The sequence below is a fragment of the Rhineura floridana genome, chromosome 2 (assembly GCF_030035675.1).
Source record: "Rhineura floridana isolate rRhiFlo1 chromosome 2, rRhiFlo1.hap2, whole genome shotgun sequence".
In the NCBI taxonomy this organism is placed as follows: Eukaryota; Metazoa; Chordata; class Lepidosauria; order Squamata; family Rhineuridae; genus Rhineura; species Rhineura floridana.
Window position 1 is genome coordinate 111410778 of NC_084481.1, and position 15697 is coordinate 111426474.

Consider the following 15697-nt stretch of genomic DNA (forward strand, 5'->3'; position numbering starts at 1 on the left):
AGGGGACCAGGTGAACTACCCTACTGTTGCTGTGGATTCCCCCTTTGGCTCCTAGATCTAGGATGGGTCAGTTTCAATATTTGGCATAATTCTGGATTGTGATTTCGTGTAGTTATTCAGACTTGCAACCTGTTCACTGACACGCATTTGACTAAGCAAAGGATGGAAAATGTAGTGTGCATGCTATATCGCATGACTTCTAAAATCCATACATTTTATATATCCTATGTATGTTTCGTAGGTAAATATTGTTCTATACTATTTTAAAAACTTAGCTTCAGGCTTATCTGGAAAAAAAAGTTTATGATTGGTAAGAATGCCTGTAAATGAAATGGTACTGTGTTTAAGAGAAAACAGTTTGTTTTTAAAAAAAATCTGATTAGCACTAATCAGGCAGCACACTAACTCCTCAAGACATGCTGGCTGAGGGGATGAAAACAATCCAGAAGAGTTTGTGGACAAGCTTCTTTGTGCTAAAATAAACATGAGCTGAAATAAACAGTGGCACACAAATTTGCCCAAGTAGAATAAAGACACACAAACACATGCATATATACGTTTACTGCATATCAGAGATACATATTGCTGATATCTAGTTTCTCTCTAGTGTGGCTACAGAAACTCTCCCCCGCACACACACAGAGTTTTGGAACCGGTTCTCCCAATCAAGTTATTGCATTCATCGCTCCCCTCTCATCTCAACTGGATGAGACAGAAAGTGTGAATGGAAAGCCAAGGCAGAGCATAACCAAGGGACTGGCTTGGCTCTGGGAGCCAAAATGCAAGCTGAGCCATTGGAGCTGGTTGCACACAGAAGAGAAGGAAAATGCACAGTGATGATAAATAACTTCACTATGACCTCCAGGACAGGCTGCCAGAACATTCTCCTTTGGCTGTGCTCCTTAATGGATTGCTCTCCTCTCTCACACACCCCTGACCAGTAGACAAAGAGGCGTTACCATTTTCCACAAATAAGTATATATTTAGAGGCATTCTAAACTCCTGATCAATATTCAGATAGGTAGATGGCTGGGTTTAGATGTGCATTATATGAGCATATCAAGAAAGCTTGCATGTGGAAGTACCTTCAGATCAGCTGATTATCACATAAATGAAACAATCACGAGCACAATGTCATTGTGAAACTACAGGCCATAGGAATTAGATTATGAATCCATTTTTATATGCCACACATAGTACTATGGACTTATGCATATGTTGCCAGATGGCAGCTGGTTGCTGCAGGGTATGTAAATATAGTAACAATGAAAGTTGCTGCTGATTCCAACCACTGCTTAGAAAGGGCACTTTCAGTTGCCTCAATGTGTCAGCTATATCATGTTGTGTTATTGGTAAGTAATGTTCTATCTTACTATAAACTGTAAGTGTAATTAACAAAAAGTGGTACTGAGAATGGAAACAAGCTTCTATAGTAGTATGTAATTCCACATATAAATCATAATCTTTTCTGTGTTTTGATGTGAGAAATACTACTTCATTCACTTTAGTGAGTCCAATGGAGAAGGTCAAGAACTAAAAGAAATAACTTTTAGGCAGTTTTTGATGTCCATTGACCTACCCTTAAAACGGCATGTTTCCTTTTTTTTTTATCATTAATTTTTATTCAAATTTTCAAAGACAAAAAACAAAACAAAACAAAAATAATTAAACAATAAAATAAAATGTTGACTTCCGATTTGTCGCAGATCAGTTATAGGTCTACAATATATAACAATCCTGTCTCTTAAATTATATTATAAAATCACTTTCCTCCGGTAGTTATCTTAATTAATCATCAAATGTCATAAACATTACTTTATTCTTTCCACAAAAAGTCAAAGAGAGGTTTCAATTCCTTGAGAGATATATCTTTCAATTTTTCTCCAAATAAACATGTCGATTAATCCATCTCGTTCAAATCTATTAGGTCCAATAATTTCAATAGCCATTCTTCCATTATCAATGTTAATTCCATCTTCCATCTTCAATCATCCTGTTAAGTCCAGTAATTTCAGTAGCCATTCTTCCATTATCAGTATCCCATAATAATCTTGTTGTCATAGCCATAGTCCAAATAAACATATCGATTAATCCATCTCATCAAATCTGTTAGGTCCAATAATTTCAATAGCCATTCTTCCATTATCAATATTAATTCCATCTTCCATCTTCAATAGTCCTGTTCAGTCCAGTAATTTCAGTATCCATTCTTCCATTATCAGTATCCCATATTAATCTTGCTGTCATAGCCATAGTCATATAATAAGAGTCTGATGGGAATTTCCTTTATCACAAATATTTCCTTGCCATCAATTCTGAATATGTTGCTGAAATATTGTTGTAAAGTCATATCTCTGTTCTTCTTTTTTACAAAATGCACTGGCTCATCTCTTGAGAATTTTTCCATTGTCACATATCTGTAGTTAATTCCATAGATTTTTTCTATGTCAAGCTCCATCACATCATTCCAGTCCAGAAAATTATCCAAGACCTTGATAACTTTATTTCTAATATCTTCATTAATTTCTTCAGAGACAACGTTGAATTCCAAACAATAAACTTTGTTTCTAATATCCATAAACTCCAAATCTTTTTCCAATTCCACATTTATTTCAATCTCCAGGGCTTGTATCTTCCCTTTAATTTTTCTTTTCTCATCTCTAATCTCATCAATCTCCTCTCTCACAAGATCCCCTATTTCTTTAAACTCCTGCGTCATTTTGCCAAATTCAATTTTCATCTCCTGTCTACCCTGTCTCAGGGTTTGTTTCGTTATCTCATTCTCATCCATTATTTTCTGAAACATAATTTCTTCCATGGTCTCAGCCACTTTCCTGATTGCCATTCTTAAAACCACGAAAACAAAAATTATTTCAGCCACAATTGGGTTAATATTCCAGGCTTGATGACATCACAGTGTAGACAGTACAGCCTGCCTTATCTCTTATATGTTCAGGAATACAAAACAAATTTAGTTCCCAGCTTCAAAACAGTTAGTGGCGTCGTGAACAAGTAGATTCGTCAAAATGAAATAGACCAAAAAGAAAATAGTCCCGGACATATAATACTCCAAAGTTCATAAATCAAATTTATTTATTTTTTTTTCTCCTCGAAATAGAAATCTCTCTTCCGTTTGTATCTTTAGAATGCACTTCCAGGCCAGCTTTTTGCAATAGAAACAAAGATAAGCTTTTTCAATTTCTTTCCTCCTTAATTTCGTGAATAAAAGAGAAGAGTTATAACTCACCCAGAAATTCTTTATAGCTGATTCATTGACAAATCTCTTTTTGCTGCAATGATTTAAACCAAGTGAAAAAAAATAGAAAGAAGGATGCTTGCCTGTTAAAGTCCATTTTTCTTTGAAGAAAAGATAAACGTGTCACTTAATCAGTTAGAGCTTGTTGGAAGTCCGTCCGTCCGCTGCTGGCTGAACCTTCTCTCATAAATTAATGAAATCCAGTCCTCCCAACAAAAACAGGCTTTTGTGGTTAATCTCTACGTTTCTCCCTGCCTGGGAGAAAATCTTTACCAGTCAAAAAGAACGTTCTGACTGATTTTAAAACTGAAAAAGCTTCTTCTGAGACGAGAGCTCGTCTCAAAAAGCAGGCACAAGCGAAGTCACCCTTCCCGGAAGTAAAACGGCATGTTTCCATTATTATTGGTAATACTGGAATACTTAGCAAACATATTTAGGTAATTGTGTATTAGCTTTTTTCTGAGACAGTTTCTGTCAATGTAGGATATCGAAATATTTTAAAACACCACGTTCATCTTGATATTTAAAACTTAGAAATGTTTAACTATGGGTACATACAGACTTATCTACCTATAGAAGCCACTGTGGTCCCCCCCCCCACTAATGGCTCTCCAACACTGGAGGCAGCTGGACAGCCACCTGTTGGGTATGCTTTAAGATTCCTGCATTGAGCAGAGGGTTGGACTCGATGGTGTTGAAGGCTCCTTCCAACTCTACTGTTGTATGATTATATGATAATGGGGTAGCTCTGCTCCCCCCTGTTTTGCTCCTCTAATGACTCATTTATCTGGCCCCAAATCCAACAATGATTTCCCCTTTCTCTTTGTCCATCTCCCCAGGCAGACATTCATATTCAAAATAATACTTAACCTGACTTGTTCATCCAGTTAAACATTTTTAACACCTTTTTTTTAAAAGGAAAGAAAAGTTTTTGTTTTTGTTTTTGAAAAAGGAAAAAAATGCTTAAAACACTTCGGGCTAGGAGGCATAGCTTTATGATAGTCATAAGGGTTATCCAATCAGCACTCTGCACAACCAGATTCTGCTGAGGAACAGAAGAAATGGTTGCTCCTGAGTTCAGTTCAGTTCAGTGAGGAAGGTTGCAAATATGGCCAAAAGGGATGAGTGTGAGGTTTCAGTGTAGGAACTTTCAAAATAAACATTTTTTAAAGACTATCAATAGAACTGAAATATTTTGGAGGGCATTGGCAAGATACTTTCAGCTGTCTGGCCTTTCATATGTCCTCTCAACTCTTGTCCATGGTTCGAACATGCCGGGGAGGGGGGTTGACTGGGTGGGTCCAGGATGTGGGTAACACATCTTCACATGAGCAAGTGGTGCCTGTTTTTCTTAAAGAGGTGGCAGAGCAGTCATTCCTAAAAACCCCCCCTACTCTGGACCCTAAGATTTTTGACAACTACCACTTGATCACAAACATCTACTTTTAGTGATATATTCTTTCTGGTCTGAAATTGTTATCTATTTTAATTTTGTACTGGCAAAATCCTTGATGTTCATGAATTTTTAAATTATATTGCTGTAGTATGGGGAGCAACAGCAGGACAACAAAAGTGGGCTTTGCGAGCCCTTATGGTTGCTAAGAGACTTATACTTTGAGCCTGGAAAGATATATGCCCACTGTCCATTATGCAATGGACTGAAGACCTCACTGTCCTGGCAACATTTGAACATATTTCATATAGATGTCATTTTTGAGTGGATACCTATTTGGACAACTGAAAAGCTTTTATCAACTTATGTGCTTAACTCAAGATAGATGTACAGATGGGTACTGTATCCATAATGTAAGTGGATGGTGGCTTATTATTATTCGCAGCATTCATATTTTTTCTATAATGTATTCTATTTTGGTGCCTTTTTATTTTATTCCATTATTTTTCCTTTGTTTTCTTTTTATTTATTTTCATTCTTAAATTTGCAGATAAAAAATAAAGAACACCCCCTTTTGCAGGAAGGTGCTTGAGAGGTAGTGGTGGCACAGCTCCAGGCACTCTTGGAGAAAACCAGTTATCTACATCCATTCCAGTCTGGGTTCATTATGAGACTGAATTGGTTGTGGTCACCCTGATGGATGCCTTTTATCAGAAGCAGCAATGTAGTGGCGAATTCAGAAGTGCGGGGTCCCTTCATGACAGTCATACCACACCCCCTTCTCCACTTTCTCTTGTTTCCCTTGCTCTCCCTGTTGTCTCACGTGTCCACACTCCAGTACAACAAACGTCCCTAAAAAGCCAATCAGCATGAAAGAGCAGGCTGTGTGTTAGCTACTGAGAAGAGCGCTCTCAGTGGCTGACTCAGCTCCTTTCACTCTGATTGGCTCCAATCAGCATGAAAGGACAAGGACTCTTCCCAGTTGCTAACATGCTCCCTTTTCATGCTGATTGGCTCATACATAGGGACGTGGCTCGAATTCTGATCCCAAAAAAGTAAAGGGTCTGCAGCCTCCTGCAACCCTGGATGACAATACCTCTGATCAGGAGAGGGGCAGAGAGAGTGTGATCCTATTGCTCTTGCTCAATCTCTCAGCAGGTTTTGACACCATTGGCCATGGTATCTTACTGGATCAGCTTGATGGGTTGGGAATGGGGTCACTGTGATACAGTGCTTCCGCTCCTACCTATAGGCCAAAGCTGGCTCCAGAGAGTGGCACTAGGAGATTTCAGTCCTCTAGCACTTACACTGTAGGGTGCCACAGGGAATCATCTTGTCGCCAGTGCTGTTTAACATCTATATCAGGAGTGGGGAACCTTCAGCCTGCAGGCCAATCCTGATCTGCCAGAGGTCCAAGTTGACTCGCGTGGCCATTTTCCCCAAACCATGCCCAACTGCCCATCAGCTGACATCATTGGGTGACATCCGGGGTTCAATCCTGCTTGCTGTAGACCCCTGCAGGATTGAACCCTGCCCTCCTGCCCATCACCCAGTGATGTCAGCTGGTGCACCACCTATGACTGTTCCTGAACAAGGATAGCCTGGCTGCAGTTAGTCATGTGCTGGTAACCTCAAAACTAGATTCCTGTAATTTATTTCATTGCTAAGTTGCTGGTGTTTTTTTTTGGTAAGTTTACATTTTGTATTATTATTTTCTTTTTCCTGTGTTTTATGTATGTAAGCCACTTTGGGCAGGCATTGCCCTCAAAAGTGGCTTAACAATATTTTTAAATAAATAAATAACCTCCTTTATGTGGGCTGCTCTTTAGGCTGGCCCAGAAGCTGTAGCTAGCGGAGAATGCAGCAACTATGTTGTTAAGTGAAGCTACAAACCACTTATAACTCCACTCCTTAAAAAATCTGCACTGGCTGCCAATTTGCTATTGGACCAGTTTAAGTTTTGTTGATGATGCCTAAAGTCCTAAACAACAATACTAAGCTATCTGAGAGAGCGCTTTCATCCATACAGGCCTGCCCAGTCACTGAGATCAGACAGTGAGGCCCTCCTCCTGTTTATGCTGCAGTCTGCAGATGTCCATCTTGCAGTGACCAGGGGAAGGACCTTTTCTGTTGTGGCACCAACCCTTCCCCTCAGAAATTAGACACCCACCAACAGTGATACATCTCCAAAACTTGTTGAAAATTTACTTATTTACTCAAGCCTTTGTGACCCATTAGTTTACTTGCTGCATTTTAGCCAGTTTGAATTCTGCTGTATTCCTTGACAGTTGTTCAACATACTGATTTTAATGAACTTGCAAATGGCTTTAAAAATTGTAAATGAATGATAGGAGGTATATAAATAATTTATAGGAGGTATATAAATAGCCAGTGGTGGTGTAGGGAGGTGTTGGACTACAACCTGGGAGACCAGGATTCGAATCCCCACATAGCCATGAAGCTCACTGGGTGACCTTGGGCCAGTCACTGCCCCTCAGCTTCAGAGGAAGGCAATGGTAAACCACCTCTGAATACCGCTTACCACGAAAACCCTATTCATAGGGTTGCCATAAGTCGGAACTGACTTGAAGGCAGTACATTAAATATATATATATATAAATTAAAGTAACAAAAGTAAATATATACCATATTTTTAGGGGCATAGCAGAGCAGCATATGATCGGAGAGAAGCATCTCAAGATCCTTTGCAATGTCACCATGAATGGATGCCGGGTTGCAAACCTCAGATTGTGCAGAGTGACACATAGCCTAAGAATGGACCTTGGTCAACCTCTATAAGAATGGAAAGAATCTCAGGATATTTCCATATCGGGCATCCATATGGAGAGTTTAAAACCCTTTGTCTGGTTGTAGCTATCAGAAGTTGAGAAGCATGCTGGAAGTCTGCTAAGGAGAAAAAGAACTTTGGTATAGACTTGGTTTTGTTTGACTCTTAAAGTAAATTCAATCAAACTGAAGCAGTATGCCAGGTTTTTCCCTTCCCTTTCCTCCCAATCTTTTCCTAATGTCTTTAATACAACAATATAAAGATTTCTCTACACAAGTTTCAAAAAGTGGGAGGCATTTCCCCCCTCCGTGTTCCAAAAATAGTTCCAAAGCAGAACCACTATTCTCAGATGCTTTTTTTTTAAGTCCCAGGTTCCAGTCATGGACATCTAGTTATGTTTTTCAAAAGGTGGCAGCCCTAAGCATGAGTCTGGCCTGGTCCAACAGTCAAGAGTTGCCTGCTGGCTGACTCTTGCTTTCTCCAGGGAGGCAGCAAGCTCTACTCAGTGGTCTTTCTTGTCCTTCATCTGACAGTTCTTGGCAGCGCTGGCGCAGTGTGTTGTTAGCAGTGGTTTCTTCCTAATTAATGGAGAACATGTGTGCAAGTGTTCAGAAACCTTTTTTGTGTGCTGGAAATACCATAAAATGCTTTATATCCTCTGTAAAAAAGTATTTTTTTAAAAAAAACTTCCTATCCTAAAGGTTTCTGTTACATCAGATCTATTCACTTTGCACACATCAGGAGCACTCTCCAAAATAATTTTACTAATCAGCACACTAAGTAAACAGTTTTGATGGTTTGGTGGTCCCTCCATCTTGCTTCTCTTTCAAATCAATAGCTAATATTGATGGCTTGCATCCAGATGTAGTCATGCTTAGGGGAGACCCACTGAAATCTATGGTATGTAAGTTAGTTGTGAATCAAATTTATTTCAGTGGGCCTACTCTAAGTATGGCTACATGTGGATGTCACCCTATATCCATGTCTACATGCTTTAAACCAACATCATAACTAATTTTCTTCCACAACATTTATTTCTCCAGTAATAGGTGGAAAAGCAGAAGGATCTCCTATCAGTTGCTCTTTATTCAACTAGAATTCACATCCACTGCACTTCATCCATCATTGATAGTGTAGGGAAAACAAATTTGTGTGACTCTTTCAATGATGGTCCACAGATGAGGGCCAAATCTTGCCCTTGAAGCCATTTTATCAAACCCTGAGTGGTCCTTCTAAATTTTAATCAACATGTAATAAGCATGCCCAGTTTCACTTGTGTATGAAAGGCTTTGGAGACTATTTATTTTTCTAATTTCATAGAATCACAGAATCACAGAGTTGGAAGTGGGCTATAAGCCCATTGGGGCCAACCCCCTGCTCAATACAGGAATCCAAATTAAAGCATACCCGACAGGTGGCTGTCCAGCTGCCTCTTACCTCCATTGTTGGAGAGTCCACCACCTCCCTAGGTAGTTGGTTCCATTGTTGTACTGCTCTGTTAGGAGGTTTTTTCTGATATTCAGTTGAAATCTGGCTTCTTGCAACTTGAGCCTGTTATTCCATGCCCTGAACTATGGGATGATCAAGAACAGATCCTGGTCCTGCTCTGTGTGACAACCTTTCGAGTACTTGAAGAGTACGATCATATCTCCCCTCAGTCTTCTCAAGGTTAAACATGCCCAGTTCTTTCAGTCTCTCCTCAAAGTGCTTTGTTTCCAGTCCCCTGATCAGCCTTGTTGCCTTCCTCTGAACCGGTTCCATTTTGTCTGCATCCTTCTTAAAGAGAGGGGTCCAAAACTGGATGCAGTACTCAAGATGAGGCCTAATTAGTGCCAAATAGAGGGGAACTAATACTTCACGTGGTTTGGAAACTATACTTCTGTGAATGCAGCCTAAAATAGCATTTGCCTTTTTTGCAGTCACATTGCACCGTTTGTTCATATTCAGCTTGTGAACCACAACAATTCCAAGAACACAAGGGGGTTAATTTGTATGGCAACATGCATTTCCACCCCCTGGACCACTGTCTGTATAATAGAGAGCATGCAAGAATTGGCCGTCCCTGCTCTAAATATATATCCCAATTTAAGATTCTTCCCAAGAGACACTAGGCTAGTTGTCAAAAATCTTGTAGGCCAAGAAAGTTTCAGAAAGCAATGATATATAAGGTTCCAGTAAGTCTCACTCTTTGGGAACACAGATGACTATTTTCATCACCACAGCTCTTTAATCTGTCAATAAAGGGTTTCATAAAATGAAAGTGCCAACAACAAAATATCATAATAGGAACTAGCTCTGCAACTGCAAGCATTGCCTTGGATATCCTGATTATTGCATCAGCATTTTGGTAGGAATTCATGTGGGGTGACACCAGCTTGAAGCATGAACTGAATAGGAAAATAACAACAAAGGGCAGTAAGGATGAAATCAAAATTGCTTTTGGATTCTCAGAATATACACACCACCTGTATAACCAGAGAAAAACCTGTGCGTGCAATTGATATATGTGGCAGGCAATCTACAAGTTAGCTTGATATTAACTACCACACAGAAGTTCCTTTCATGTCAGAAGTTTGTAATTCTGTTTTGAAGTAGCACATGTGGTGCTCCAGGGCATATCATGTCTCTAATGCTGTTTTTTTATGTATAATATTTATTGATTTTGCAAACAACAGATTCCGTTACAAATATATCTGTTGAAATTTGGAAAAAAAGTAAGTAAAATATATCTCAAATTAAAAGGCGTATCCAACCCATTTCCTTTCAACTAAAGGAAACTACTACAAAAAACAAACTATAATAAGTTTGAAAATAAAAATAATATCATCAACACCCCCCCGTCCCACCCAACATGGCATTTTCCAAACATTAAATTTTAAGACAACCTTTGTCACTAACAATTATTTGCAATCATTAAAGTGTCTCTGACTGGAAGAATCCTTCACAAAATGAGAAAAAGGCAAAGTAAGAACCAAATATTAATAATAAAACAATAAATGTCAAAAGTGATCAAGAATACCATTGCAACTCTCAGATGTTCCAAATTTTAGCATAATGTGTGGGTGGTTTACTCCCATGTTCATTTTAATTAATATATGCTACAAATGGGTACCATGTATTTAAGAAGTTATCTGTTTTTGGAAGCCCTTGAACCAGTTGGAGTTTAGCTCTTAATTTTTCCATAAAGACTAGGTACCAGACCTTTTGATACCAATAATCCATCGTAGCTCCAACTAAATCTTTCCAGTGAGTCATGATTGTGATCCTGGCTGCCATCAGCACATAGCCTATAAGAGATTTATTTTTTAGATCTTTATTAGCCCCCTCGAAGAGATTCAGGATTGCAAGTTGAGGGGACCTTACTGGAGCCGAGGCTGTGATGCGTTGTATTTTCTCAAAGACTCGGGTCCAGAAAGGTTTCACCCGGGCACATTCCCACCATGTGTGGTGATAAGTCCCTAGTGAAGCACACCCCCTCCAACATATAGGAGTGTGCACTGGATTGATTCTGAAAAGGTGAACAGTAGTTAGATACCATCTATTGTATGTACCACTTTTAACATAGCCTCCCAAATTTTTGGAGATGTGCCCGTCAGTGGTTTATTCCATAACAATCTCCACTCCTGTTCATCAATTTCACCTCCCCAATCTCCCATGTCTTTCTAAAGCCGCTAACGACATCCCTGCCTAGTGAGAGCAGTACTCCATATGTTTGGAAAACTATCCCCTTGTCCCTATCTTTGGCTGCCAGAATAGTGTGTTCAAATGGGGAGAAGGCTGAAGTAGCTTGGGCTTTGATTTCAGGATGAGTTAGAAAGTCTAAAATCTCCAATGTAACCACTGAATACCTGGACCACCTACAGCTTTGTTGAACGCCTGCTGCATAATCAAAACCTTATTTATATAGAAATCTTCCCTCCAGCCTTGCCACAGTATCTGTTCCTGTTAAAAAAAATTTGATGAAAAAATATTGGTGCTAATGCTGACAGATTGGACAATAATTTCTTTCCCCAGCAGTGCCAGCTCTGAATCAGCATCCTGGTAAATGGATTTTTTTCTAATTCTTTCCATGTAGGTTTCAACATGTTCTGGAAAAATACCATTCCAAGAGGGACTCCCTGCAAGGATATATTCTCTAGTGCCACCCATCCCTTAATTTTACAGTCTAACATTAAATAAATTAAATTATACAATTGACTAGCATCATAATAATAATTTCAGGTGTGGGATACCCCCCCCTTTTGTAGAACAATACAACAGCGACTTTCTGATTTGGGCCTTTTTCTCATTGAATATAAATTTTTCTTCTTCTTTCTGCCATATCTTTAACTGCTTATCCAGGACGTGCACTGGAAGGGCGTAGAAGGTAAGTTTGTCATCTTAATTACTGCAATTCTGGCTGATGAAGATAATTTTAATTTTTTCAATCTGTTTAATTCAGCTCTAATTTTATACCAGATTGGTCTATAGTTAGCTAAAAATAATTTACAGTAGGGCCCCGCTTTTCAGTGGCCCGCTTTGCAGCATTCCGCTAATACGACGGCTTTCAATTAGAGTAAGGTCCCACTCAAATGCTGCTTGTTCCGCTTTTACAGCATTTTTCAGGTGTCGGGCGCCATTCTCTTGAATGATTTCCTCTTTTCGGTGGGTTTCGCTTTTAGGCAGGGGTCTGGAACGTAACTCGTCGTATGAGTGGGGCCCTACTGTATTAAAATTCCTATGCACTTGAATTCCTAGGTATCTCACCTGCCTTGGACACAAACATGTCCAAAGCAACTGAGAATTGTTTCTGTAGGTTAGGCAGCAAATGCACATAGCTTCAGATTTTTTCAAATTTACTTTTAATCCAGAAACATTGCTAAATTGCTGCAACTCATGTTTTATGTGCAAAACAGCCTCTGAAGGGTTAGTCACCAGAAGGACCATATCATCTGCATAAATACTAGAATATGAGATTCTTGTCCTATCTTGACTCCCTTTATATTGTTATTGCTGCGAAAAGAGATAGCCAGTGGTTCTATAGCTAGAAGGAAAAGAAGGGGAGAAAGGGGACACCCCATTTTGTGCCTCTAAAAATATTAAATTGTGGAGATTCCATGCCAATTACGTGTATTGTTGCTGTAGTTGGGAAATATATTTTGTGCAAAAGTTCAATAAATTGATTGCCAAAATTAATTTTATGTATCACTTCAATCAGAAAAAGCCAATGAATGCAATAAAATGCTTTATAAATATCTAAACTTAAAAGTACCAGTGGGGAGTTATTATTTTTGCTATAATAAATTAAATTCAAAATGCGTCTAATTGGGTCTGCAATTTGTCTTCGGGGAACAAAACCTGTTTGATCTGGATGAACTAATTTCTTTATCACCAATTTTAATCTACATGCAATAATTGAATTGAACATTTTATAATAATTATAATTATACAGCCACGAGAGTGGCTGTATACTATAGTCAGCAGGGATTTTTCGCATTCTACCATGTTAAATGAAAATACCCCCCACCCCTTTCTGGTGCTTTCTATAGTCCCAATTCAAAACAAAACGTACAAGTCTTATACTGTTGGATTCAGAATCGCTTGCTCTACAACTCTGGAAGTTTTCTTGGTGATACACAACCCCCCCACGGAGAATCCACAGGTTAAAGTGAAAAACGGGAGAGAGAAAAACTAGAAGACGTTTCGACTTTTTTCTTGAGAAATTGTCATAATCTGTTGTCACTGATTACAACTCAGAGATGACTGTAAGATATCCCTAATCAATTCCCTGAGCTTGCCCCATACACAGTACTTCATCTGAAGTAGGTTTAAATTAAAAAGAACGGCATGGTTTATTTTTAATTAATTTATTAAAAATGCATTGGAGTGGATTGTAACGTACCGCATGCACAGAAGAAAGACTTCTTTCAGTTTCACTCTCCCTCCCCCTCCCCTTCCAGTTACTTTGAGGAAGCAGGGGAAGTCTGCTCCTGTGATTGGTGGGCAACAGACATGTGACTCACACTGGCCTTCTGCTGAGCTTGCTCTGTGTGAGGAAGCAAAAGAGAGAGAGGAAGTCTGCTCCTGTGATTGGTGGGCAAGAGACATGTGACTCACACTGGCCTTCTGCTGAGCTTGCTCTGTGTAAGAAAGCAAGTGAGTGAGAGAGAGAAAATGGCAGATGGAGGGAGAAAGCAGCAGCAGAATGGAGGTGAGTGGGAAAGAGTCAAAAATGGGGGGGGACGTTGAAGGACTCTGCATTTTTTAAAAACTCTACTCGGAAGTAAGTCCCATTGAGTTCAGTGGGGCTTACTCCCAGGTAAGTGGAGCGGTGCTTTTGTGTGCTAGCAGTGAGCTTGAGGGAAGGCAGGTGGTAAAATGTCTACTCAGAAGTAAATCCCATTGAGTTCAGTGGGGCTTACTCCCAGGTAAGTGGAGCAGAGCATGTGTGTGCTAGCAATGAGCTTCAGGGAAGGAAGGAGGAAAATTGTCTACTCAGAAGTTAATCCCATTGAGTTCAGTGGGGCTTACTCACAGGTAAGTGGAGCAGAGCTTCTGAACAGACTTTTAAAAAATTGCCAAGGTCCTTCAAAGCTCAGAGGCACATGTTACCAAATTCTTCCAAGCTACACAGGAAGTGGATTGGACTGTGAAAGACCAACCCAAATGGTGTTTGCATTTTGACCAATTTGTAGGGCAGTACAATATCTCAGAGAGGAGTTCAGGTCTCCTGCTCCCCTGGTGCTTTCACTATAGCTGCCCAATTTCCCTGCTTTTTAAAATTTGATGGAAATATCTGTTGGCTATAGGTACATTCTTAAACCGCAAGGTTTTTTGCCTATTAGTGAATATAATTATTAAATGCTATAGGTCTACATTAAAGAGGAAAGCACAAAAGCAGGACTACAGCTGAACTAAGACTAAAGTAATGACAACAGAACATAAGAACATAAGAAGAGCCTGCTGGATCAGGCCAGTGGCCCATCTAGTCCAGCATCCTGTTCTCACACTGGCCAACCAGGTGCCTGGGGGAAGCCCGCAAGCAGGACCCGAGTGCAAGAACACTCTCCCCTCCTGAGGCTTCCAGCAACTGGTTTTCAGAAGCATGCTGCCTCTGACTAGAGTGGCAGAGCACAGCCATCACAGCTAGTAGCCATTGATAGCCCTGTCCTCCATGAATTTGTCTAATCTTTTAAAGCCATCCAAGCTGGTGGCCATTACTGCATCTTGTGGGAGCAAATTCCATAGTTTAACTATGTGCTGAGTAAAGAAGTACTTCCTTTTGTCTGTCCTGAATCTTCCAACATTCAGCTTCTTTGAATGTCCACGAGTTCTAGTATTATGAGATCCACTTTCTCAATGCCATGCATAATTTTATACACTTCTATCATGTCTCCTCTGACCCGCCTTTTCTCTAAACTAAAAAGCCCCAAATGCTGCAACCTTTCCTCGTAAGGGAGTCGCTCCATCCCCTTGATCATTCTGGTTGCCCTCTTCTGAACCTTTTCCAACTCTATAATATCCTTTTTGAGATGAGGCGACCAGAACTGTACATAGTATTCCAAATGCGGCCGCACCATAGATTTATACAACGGCATTATGATATCGGCTGTTTTATTTTCAATACCTTTCCTAATTATCGCTAGCATGGAATTTGCCTTTTTCACAGCTGCCGCACACTGGGTCGACATTTTCATCGTGCTGTCCACTACAACCCCGAGGTCTCTCTCCTGGTCGGTCACTGCCAGTTCAGACCCCATGAGCGTATATGTGAAATTAAGATTTTTTGCTCCAATATGCATAATTTTACACTTGTTTATATTGAATTGCATTTGGCCTTTTTCCGCCCATTCACTCAGTTTGGAGAGGTCTTTTTGGAGCTCTTCGCAATCCCTTTTTGTTTTAACAACCCTGAACAATTTAGTATCATCAGCAAACTTGGCCACTTCACTGCTCACTCCTAATTCTAGGTCATTAATGAACAAGTTGAAAAGTACAGGTCCCAATACCGATCCTTGAGGGACTCCACTTTCTACAGCCCTCCATTGGGAGAACTGTCCATTTATTCCTACTCTCTGCTTTCTGCTTCTTAACCAATTCCTTATCCACAAGAGGACCTCTCCTCTTATTCCATGACTGCTAAGCTTCCTCAGAAGCCTTTGGTGAGGTACCTTGTCAAATGCTTTTTGAAAGTCTAAGTACACTATGTCCACTGGATCACCTCTATCTATATGCTTGTTGACACTCTCAAAGAATTCTAATAGGTTACTGAGACAGGACT

General features: G+C 39.8%; 1 long non-coding RNA gene across 1 annotated transcript in view; it reads left to right on the forward strand.

Moving 5' to 3' along the window:
• LOC133378275 (uncharacterized) overlaps nt 1-15697 on the forward strand; it is a 46319-nt gene that overhangs the window by 9160 nt on the left and 21462 nt on the right. Inside the window, exon 2 of the long non-coding RNA XR_009760926.1 lies at nt 11779-11803. This is a non-coding gene — a long non-coding RNA (uncharacterized LOC133378275). The remainder of the gene's footprint in view (nt 1-11778; nt 11804-15697) is intronic.